The following is a 9,666-nucleotide window of genomic DNA, read 5'->3' as shown; positions in this document are numbered from 1 at the left end:
CAGGACTAGAACCCTGAGCTCTTAACTATTGGTATGCTTCTGATGAAGCCATAACTCAAGAATGCGAGAAAATACAAGGAATTCCCCAAACATGGAGGTCTAGTAAACCAAAAGCCAGACAAGCAATTTAGAATAAAAGTCAAAGTAAAAACAGTGACTAAAACAACCAAGAACCAGTAACTAGAGACAAAGCCTGTGCCAGACAAGTATACCTTTATATCTTGCTCTTCTCCTGCAGTGGAAAAATAGAGGAGGGTAACCTGGAACATGAGCAGTCAAAGCCCTGGACTCTCAAAAGCTATGGTGCATAAAAACTCATTTTGACCTCACAGTTCCTAACAATGCTCAAAGCAAACCATTTAAACATAGTATTTTTAGAAAGTTATTTAAGCTTAGCTATTCTCACAAAATATTTAAAATATATATTTTACAGTTGAATTATTCTTTCTTAACTATTGATGAAAATTTCCAAGTGCTCACAAAAGGAGCACATACAATGAACCACTATGTACTTCAGCATGAAAAACCAAAGCCATTTTGCCCTACTTGTCTTATTTACCAAATTCCTTTATATTAGAGTATTGCAAAATAAATCTCAGGCCTGGTATCACTTTCCCCTGACATACTTCAGTAAAACTATTTTTTAAACAAAAGATGATTTCTTTTATAATCACGATGTCATTATCACATCTAACTGAATTAGCAATAATCCTTTAATATCATTTAATACCCAATTCATATTCAAATTTCCTTGATTGTCTACAAATGTCTTTTTGTAGTTGGTTTGTTTAAATCAAGATCTGAACAATGTCTGCCCATGGTATGTCCCTTGATTTTCTTAAAAATCCCTCTTAGTCCCAAACCATACCCATCCCCAGTTTCCTTCTATTTTTTGGAAATATAACCAAAACTTTATTGGCGAGGAAAAGTCATAGGGAGGCGTAGAAGGAGTCATCAGTTTGGCAGCCAAAGACAATCATGTTCTCCGTGAAGGTGCCGAGGAGGTCCTGGCACTGTTTCTGGTTCTCCTCATCTTGGCATTCTTCCACCTCAGGCCAATGCTCCACCCAGGTGTCCTTCCTGATGATGTACCTGGTATTGGGTTTCTCTCCTGAGAGGTCAGAGGAGACACCCCAGATGAGGTAGCATTTTCCCTCCTCTAGCTTTCGGGCATACCTGCACTTGATGTGGCTGAGGAACCTGAGCATCTGCTCAACCTGCACCTCATCCGAGCCTGACTTGATGATCTGCTCAATGAGCACCATATATTAGTCAGGTCATCTGCCAGCTCCCTCTTGTTCAGTTTGGTCTTGTACACCTAGTCCACTCCTGGCTTACAGGCCTTGTCCAGGGTGACCTTGTCGTCCATGAAGATGAACGAAGATGAACGGCATGAAGCCATTCTCCTCAGCACAGCAGCACATATCCCTATGGCAGGGCTTGCTCAGCATTCCTTTCTCCTTCTGCATGTGGTAGAACTTGGTGCAAGTTTCCTCCAGGTTGTAATAGGAGTAGACCTTGACTGCCCTAGGCTGGATTAGCCTCACATTGAAATACTGGGGAACTTTGAAGGATATACATGTTTTCTCAGAGTGAAAGATCTTGTCCAGATAGATGATGAGGCTGTTCTTAGTAGAGAATACTTTGTTCATCTCATACTTGGAGATGTATTTGTCAACTCTAGTGCTCAGCAGATTGAGGTCCCCAATTACAGGAATGAAGCCATTCATCTGGATATACTCAGGATTGACATAGTGGCATCCCAGTCTCCCAGGTACCTGGTACAGATGTCAAGGACCATAGTGCTCTTGGCATCCTGCGGCTTCTTGACTGGTTCAGGGATGGTCTTATGGTGAACCTGTGGTCAAACTTCTCACAAGTGACTTTGTCTTTGATGTGAGCATGGAACACTCTCACTACCAACAAGGTGTCTTGGCCTTTCTCTTTGGATGTTAATGTGAAACCCTCATTTTCCTTGGTCTCTCCTGACTGCTGGAGGCTAGCCAATTACCAGAGAATGCAGTTCCTGACCGGGTAGCTGCAGCTGGGAAGTTTGATGGACACATCCCGGTTCAACTCCTTGTGGTCAGGGACATTCCTTTGGTATTGCACAAAGGCTTGGAACACCATGAAAGTGGCCTGGGTGGAGCCATAGCCAGCACCATAGTATCTCTGCTCATTGAGCCAGTGCACAATGGGAGGCACAGAGTCAAAGTCTTTAAGCAGCAGCAGGGCCAAGGGGTCGTAGGATGTGGTCTCCACATTGTAGAGCTGTGGACCAGACTCTTCCCAGCAGTTCTTATCTGTGGCTGTGCTCAAAAACCTGTTGAAGTGGAGCCCTCCAGCTTGCCTAATGGGGCCAGGGCATAGCCAGCAATGGCCGCAGCATATGGTCTCTTCACATTCATGTAATTGGCTTCATGTAAAAGACTATAAGGGACACATCTTTCCCCTCTTGGTTCCAGAGGCCACCAATCATTTCTTCATATATCACGGGACCATCGTCCAGGAATGCTCCCTCAGGCTTCTGTTTCTCCAGGATCAGCCATTTGACAGCCCCGCAGAAGACCTAGGAGTCAATGGCAATGAGGTTGATGGCCAGAGAGAAGACCTTGACCAGATGCTGGGCGCCCAGTTCAGGAAGGCAGCATAGAGCAAGCTGGGTTGTTTGAGGTCCAGTTGCTGGGTGCACCCCTTTTGATGAGTTCCAGGGCATCCTGCTACTTTGCAGGCCAAACTTCTCCCACTGCTCAGTGTGGTCAAGGTAGTGCACAGCAATGACTATGGGTGTCATGCCAATCATGTGGCTCTTCCCTGCAGCCCAAGGGGGTCATGATGAGGTATTTCAGATGCTCTGCACTGATGGCATCCTCTGTCATCTAAACCACTCAGGTCCCTTGCAGGAGAATCCTGGTCTCAGATGAGGTGTCCGGGACTTGGTCACTGAGGTCTGCAGGATGGACCTCCTCTCTCTGCATTTCCCCATGGCCAAGTGGATCTAGCATGTGAAAGTTTTATTGATTCTGATTCCTTCTGGCATGACCTTCAGAGTCTTCTTGATACCACCATCTCCGATAAAGTGGTTGTAGACTGCAGCCTTGACTTTCATCTTCTGTAGAACAGTCTTCAGGGGCACTACAACATGCATTGACAGCTTGGGCAGAATGATCACAGCCTGATGGTAGCACTTCTTGGTGGTGGTCATGCTGCAGAAGGCTGGACTGTAGAGGAGCTCACCATGAGCTGTTTCTCCTCCCGGTAGTTGTAGAGTATGGCTGGGATTTCCACCTGCTCACTGCCCACAACTGAGTAGGGTAGCCACAGGTAGATAAAGAAGTCCTGCATCACTGCGACCTAATATCCCTCAAGATCCTTTCTTGTCCTACAAGCTCGCAGCCATAATCTCTGAAGTGGTGATGGACTCTGACAAAAACACTCATGATCTTTATGGATATTTCATTTTTTTCTGGTTCTTTCAATTCTTCTATGTCCCACCAGCCAGCTCTTTAGGAGCTGGCTTCAATAAATAATGTTCTCTCCTGGGATTATGTCCTCACCCGGATCGTTTCTGGCCAGGTGCAGGGGGCCATCATGCACATACGCTGCTGTGGCAGCTTGGCAATGTAGTTGCAGCAGTCCAGGAAGGCCTTCAGGCATGACTCATCCAGGATGACAAACTGGGCCCTGCACTGGCACAAGAACTGCATGGGGTTCTCCCACATGCCATCCTCGCAACACCCGTGTAGCTCCTTGTTGGAGTACTGACCCACTTTGTCCTTTTCTCTGTGAGCTACAGGGGACAACGTCAGTGGGCAGCTGATTCTGGGCACTCAAGCTCTATCTCTGCATGGTCTGCAGGTCTTTGCCAGTCCAGAAGTCCAGACCCACATCTGTGAAGACTCCCACATAGTCCTTTCCACAGGCCAGAGTGCAGCCAATGTCTGCCTTCTCCACCACATCCCAGATCTGCCAGGTGGGGGTGGAGGTGGCAGGGATGGGGTATGGCCAGGCCAGCAGTGCTCCTTCCAGTTCACCAACACATCCACCTGCGTGTCTCTTCCCAAGATCACCCAACCCCATTCCCACCCCATGCCGTCATCATCTCCATCCCCACCTCCATCCCATTCTTTCCTCTGCACAGTGACTACTCCCATCCCCCCCATAGCCCATTGTCACCTCCACCCATTCCTTCCCCAACCTCATTCCCATCCCCACCACAACTCCATCCTCATTCTCAACTCTATCCCTAACCTTCCCTCCAGTTCCTTTTTTTCCTTATGCCATTGTGTTGTTGAAGAAATGGTCATTCTGTAGAATATCTCACATTCCCCACAAAGTTGATGCTTCCTAATGGTGACATTTTAAGTTCTTCCTCTGCTGCTTGAATTTCTGTAGAAATTATATCTAAGGCTTGATTAAATTCAGGATATGTGGGGGATTGAAAGGCAGAATACTTTATAAGCAGTACTTTATGCTACCTATAGCATTATATTCTGGGCATATATGGTTAAATTATCTCATTTTTGGCCACAACTTGGTTATTGGTTTAAACATGTGGCCATAACTATGGCCCAAAATCTTGTGACAGCGCACACATACATACACACATGTAAATGTAGATATATATATATTTTTTCTTTTGCAAGCTGAAACTATGAAACCATGAAAGAGGTTAGACATAAAGGAGGAAAGCATTGAGAGTTGGGGAGTTACAGTTATCTTATAGTCAACACCTGCATCCAGAAAAGGGATTGACATGATGATGGAAAGAGTAAGACACTAAAAGGAAAATCTGTAAAGCAAATTAATAAGGACTTCTACTTTAAATTATGGTGACCTTTGTACTTTGAGGACTCTCCTGATGTAAGAAAGGGGATCATAGATCTACAAAAATGAGAATACATTTCTACAATTAGGACAAATAAAGGGAAATTTCCAAAACAAAATTCAGGGTTACCCTTGGCACCAATGCTGGCCACCATATAATGCGGAGTAAATATGAACTCATCCAACAAGCCAGGACAATTGAATGAAGATAGAATAGACCCAGATCTGTATTGTCCTAGTGACATAGCCAAGTGAATTAAAAGAAACGTGTTCCTAAACGTATTTTAGTGAAACTGCAACCAAAAACCCTGAGATCTTAAAAGCTTCCAGAGAAGACAAGACAGATCTATACAAAAGAAAAGAAATTGCTGGAAAACTGATATCTCAAAGCCATAATGGAAAACAAAACTCAGTGTAATAACATCTTCAAGGTGCTGAGCAGGAACTGTCAACTTAGAATTGTGTATAACAACGTTATTTTTCAAGAGCAATGATAAAAATGAAGACATTTTGATAAAAACTGGAAGTTTATAGAAAAATAGAATTTCATTAAAAGAACCTTTAAAGGCTTCATAATACTTCAAGTGGAAGGAAAAAGATTTCAGAAAGGGCTAAAACCAAGAGGATATATGCAAAAACTTTGGTAAATATTTAAGAAATCTAAAAAAATAAATAAATAAATAAAAAATAAAAAACTATACTTGTATACAATTTGTAGGATTGAAAAAAGAAATCTACAATATTGAGAAATTTTTAGCATATAAATTGGGAGATAGCTGATTGATATTAAAGCTTGTCAATTCCATATTGTCTTAATCTGCTTGGGCTGCTATAATAAAATATTATAAACTGAGTAGCTTAGAGACAGAAATTTATTTCTAACAGTTCTGCAAGTTGGGAAGTTCAAAATCAAGGCACTGGCAGATTCAGTGTCTGGTGAGAGCTTGCTTCCCCAGAGAGGGTGCCTTCTTGTGTTCTCACTTACTGAAAGGGGCAACAGAGCTCCCTTTGGCTTATTTTATAAGAGCACTAATCCCATTCATTAAGGTTTTGTCCTCATGATTTAATAACCTTCCAACGCCTCCACCTCCTAATACCATCATTTTGGGGGTTAGGATTTTAACATATTAATTTTAGGAGGACACACACATTCAGATTATAGTGCGTATCTTTCAAATTGGTATCAAGTTAACTTCAAACCTGGTCAAATTTTAGGTCCACTTGGTAAAATATCAAGTTTAGGTGTAAAATGATAGAAATAGAATTTATAACTTCTCAATATGGGAAAGGAAAAATAGAATGAAAACCAACAATAAGTTTACCTGTAGAGAAAAAAGCAAGAAAATACAAAGAAGAATACAGAAAAAGTGAAACAAAAAAAGTGTGAACTAAATTAAATGGTAGAAATAATTAAAAATAAATATCAGTTGGGCCGACCCCGTGGCTCACTCGGGAGAGTGCGGTGCTGGGAGTGCAGTGGGGCTCCCACCGTGGGTTCAGATCCTATATAGGGATGGCCAGTGCACTCACTGGCTGAGCGCAGTGCAGGCGACACCAAGCCAAGGGTTGCGATCCCCTTACTGGTCACAAAAAAAAAAAAAAAAAAAAACGCACAAAAAAAATAAATAAATATCAGTTAAAAGACAGAAATTATAGTTTGAATTTTTTTAAACTTTTAAAAGTAATCGAGCCATAAATTGTAAACAAGAGACATACCTAGCACATAAGGACACCAACAGGCAGAGTTAAAAGATGAAAAAAGATATATATGAGGCATATACTGACCAGAAGAAAGCTAAGGTAGCTATAGTAATGTCAGACAAAACAGATGGTAAGACAATAGCATTTTAAGAACAAAGAAGATGGCTGATAAGATTAAAGTTTCCATCCACTAGAAATATAATTATAAATTAAATTCACTTCATAAATTAGTTATAAAATATGTAAAGTGAAAATCGATAGACACACAGTAAGAAATAAATAAATCCACATTCACAGTAGAAAATTTCAATATTTCCCTCAAATACTGGGATGTTAAGTTGGAAAATTAAAGACATGCAATAGTTTAGCAAAAAGGGCAAAACACTCAACCAACAATTAAAAACTATCAATGTTTTTTTTTAATTATGCAGGGATTATAAACAAAAGGTGACCATGAACCAAGCTACAAAACAAATCTGAAATAATTTAAAATAATTGCTTCTATACAAGCCATGTTTCCTGCCAAAGCCATGTGTTAAAATAATAATAGAAAGTAATTAAAATAAATTTAGATGTTTAAAAACATACATCTAGAGAACACATGGGCCAAAGAAGAAATCAAAATGGATTTTTAAAAATACTTAGAACTGAGATATAAGGAAAACATTACACATTAAATCTTCTGTGAAACAATGGAAGCAAGATTTAATGGAAATTTGTAGCATTAAATTATATCACAAATGAGTGAAAATTAAAGATTGAAGGGTAGAACTTTAGAATTTGGGAGGGGGTGAAGAATAAAATAAACCCAAAGAAAATAGAATTAACAATACAATACAGAGAGGAGTAAGCTTAATAAACTAAAATAGAGAAAAAGAAAATAGAGAACCAGCAAAGCTGAAGCTGATTATTTGAAGAAAATAATAAATTAGACCAAACCTTGGAGCCAGGGTCTAAGCAATAAAGAGAGTTGGAGAAGGCACATATGAACAATATTATGAATGGGAGAGGGACCTGGCTGCAGTGCAGGAGACTATTGGTGCTTCCCCCAAAGCCCCTACTGGCCACTACCATGAACAAGCCTCACAGTTTCCTGTCCTTCATATTGCATGGGTCATTGTTCCCCAAGAGAAGTTATGGGAAATGCCATAAACTAAGTTCTCTATGATAGGACTGAGAAAAAGAAAGAGAAGCCGAAATCTGAGAGCAAACAGTTTGAGAATGAAACTATTATGGTAGGTGAGAAGTCGAAGGCATGAGGACATCAAAATCCATTTCCCAACAGCTCTGGATGGTGACCCTGCTCTGAGCCCTATTGTTTAGACATAAAGTTCATGCTTTGGACTCCAGGAAGGCTCCCTGGTTACACCCGCAAGGAACTTCCCCACCCCCAAGTCCTGACTTGGTGTCTTCCCTCTCTGCTGGCAAGAAACCCATGTTGTTCCCTCTCACCACACTTATGACACATATCATAGCTACCTGTTTAGGTCCCTGTATCCTCCACTAGACAATCATTTCCACTAAGGCAGACACTGTATTTTGTTCATCATTGTACTCTAAGCAGCAGATGCCTGGCACATAATAGGTGATCAGCAAATATTTATTACATGATTGAAGTATGAGATCAAAAGCCAGAGATGGGAATAGGCAAAACCCAGTTCCTGCAGCAGAAGAGTATTTCAGGGTGTAGCCAACGAAAACTATGAAAGTAGCAAAAATATGTCACCAAATCTTTGCAGGGGCAAGTCTGAATCTAAAGTACCTTGCTAATCCTGGGGTCAAAGTCAACAGGAGGAGACAGAAAGACAAAGCCAAGTGCTAGATGGGAACTTGGCAGTCTGAATCTATCTTCATAGGCCCAGTCACTGGGTCAAGGGTTATTTTAGAGGAACCACACTCTTCCCATCTGAAAAACACAGTTCTATGAGCCCAGCATGGGCTAGAAGCTGCATGATGGTTTTGATGTAAAATTTATATGGTAGAGGAGTCTCCTTCACCAGCTACACACTTTGAAATATGTATTTTTTCTTTACACTAATGGGCTGGGCACAGAGAAGTTTCATGATGAAATAGACCGATAAGTACAATAAATCCTGAGAAAGCAAACAATAGCTTCCTTCCACCTCCTTTCATGCCACCTCTCTGAGACAGGCATTGTATATAATTAGAGTACTTCTTTATGTAGAAAATTTCCCTTTGGATATCATGTGTGAATCCAAATATTTTGAGCTATGTCCTGGTATGATTGCATAAAAAGCATAATTATAAAGTAATTGAATGTTCATGTGGCCAGGAATTATGGCACATATGCTTATGTCATTTTTTTTTTAAGAGTATGTTCCAATCTCTGTAGTAAGTAAAATAAACTAATTTCTCCTCATTTTCCCTGGGCACTTCCTGCAGGCAGTAAGAAGCAGACTTTATAGCCAGAGATGGTGTCATTTGCAAGGTTAAGTTGGTTGGGGCTGTAATAATATTTGTACAGTTAAAAATGCTATTTATGTATCTGTGCAAGATGGAGTAAACGATGCAGCCCACATAGGGTTGTCTCTGAATGACATGAAGCTGTACTATACTGATGTGTACAAATGCCACATGAGTCCTTTCTCCTGACAGTGGGAGATTCCAGGTCATTGTTGAAGACCCAGCGGATCTGTTGATGTAATTTCACTGGGTATTGAGATTTGACTCTGACAGTTGTTGGAAATAATGGATTTGAATGGTAAAATCAATACAATTTTTTTTTCTTTTTATCCCCTACTCTGTTGATCTATTTGACCAAATGTGTAGGTTACACTGTCTTATAAAACCAGCTTATATGAGTTTCAAAATAATGAAGGGCCTGGAATCTGTTTATTCTCAGTGCAGATGTAAAATAAGGGGGAGTTAATTTCCCTTCTACTGGGAGACTGACCTTACTCTCTTTGTGAAGAGAACTGCAAGGCAGATGGAAAGGGTGGCTTCAGAAGGAAGGAATTATTTGGCTCAGATGGGAAAGGACATCTAAGAAGTCAAAAGAAGGCCGATAGCCTCTTCTGACTCTGATGCAGTAATGCCTCCTGCTGCTGGCCAACAAGTATAGTGTGGCTCTAACAAAAGCAAGGCCCAGAAATCTTTTAACTTTAAGTGTCCAGATTA

General features: G+C 41.0%; 2 pseudogenes; both read right to left on the bottom strand.

The window, feature by feature from the left end:
• Nucleotides 1-929: 929 nt before the first annotated feature.
• Nucleotides 930-2,423, bottom strand: LOC103586507 (annotated as a pseudogene).
• Nucleotides 2,424-2,437: 14 nt separating this feature from the next.
• Nucleotides 2,438-4,080, bottom strand: LOC103586506 (annotated as a pseudogene).
• Nucleotides 4,081-9,666: the final 5,586 nt, after the last annotated feature.

The sequence above is a fragment of the Galeopterus variegatus genome, unplaced genomic scaffold, assembly GCF_000696425.1.
Source record: "Galeopterus variegatus unplaced genomic scaffold, G_variegatus-3.0.2 Scaffold346, whole genome shotgun sequence".
NCBI lineage: Eukaryota > Metazoa > Chordata > Mammalia > Dermoptera > Cynocephalidae > Galeopterus > Galeopterus variegatus.
This window is presented reverse-complemented; position numbering and strand designations above follow the sequence as displayed.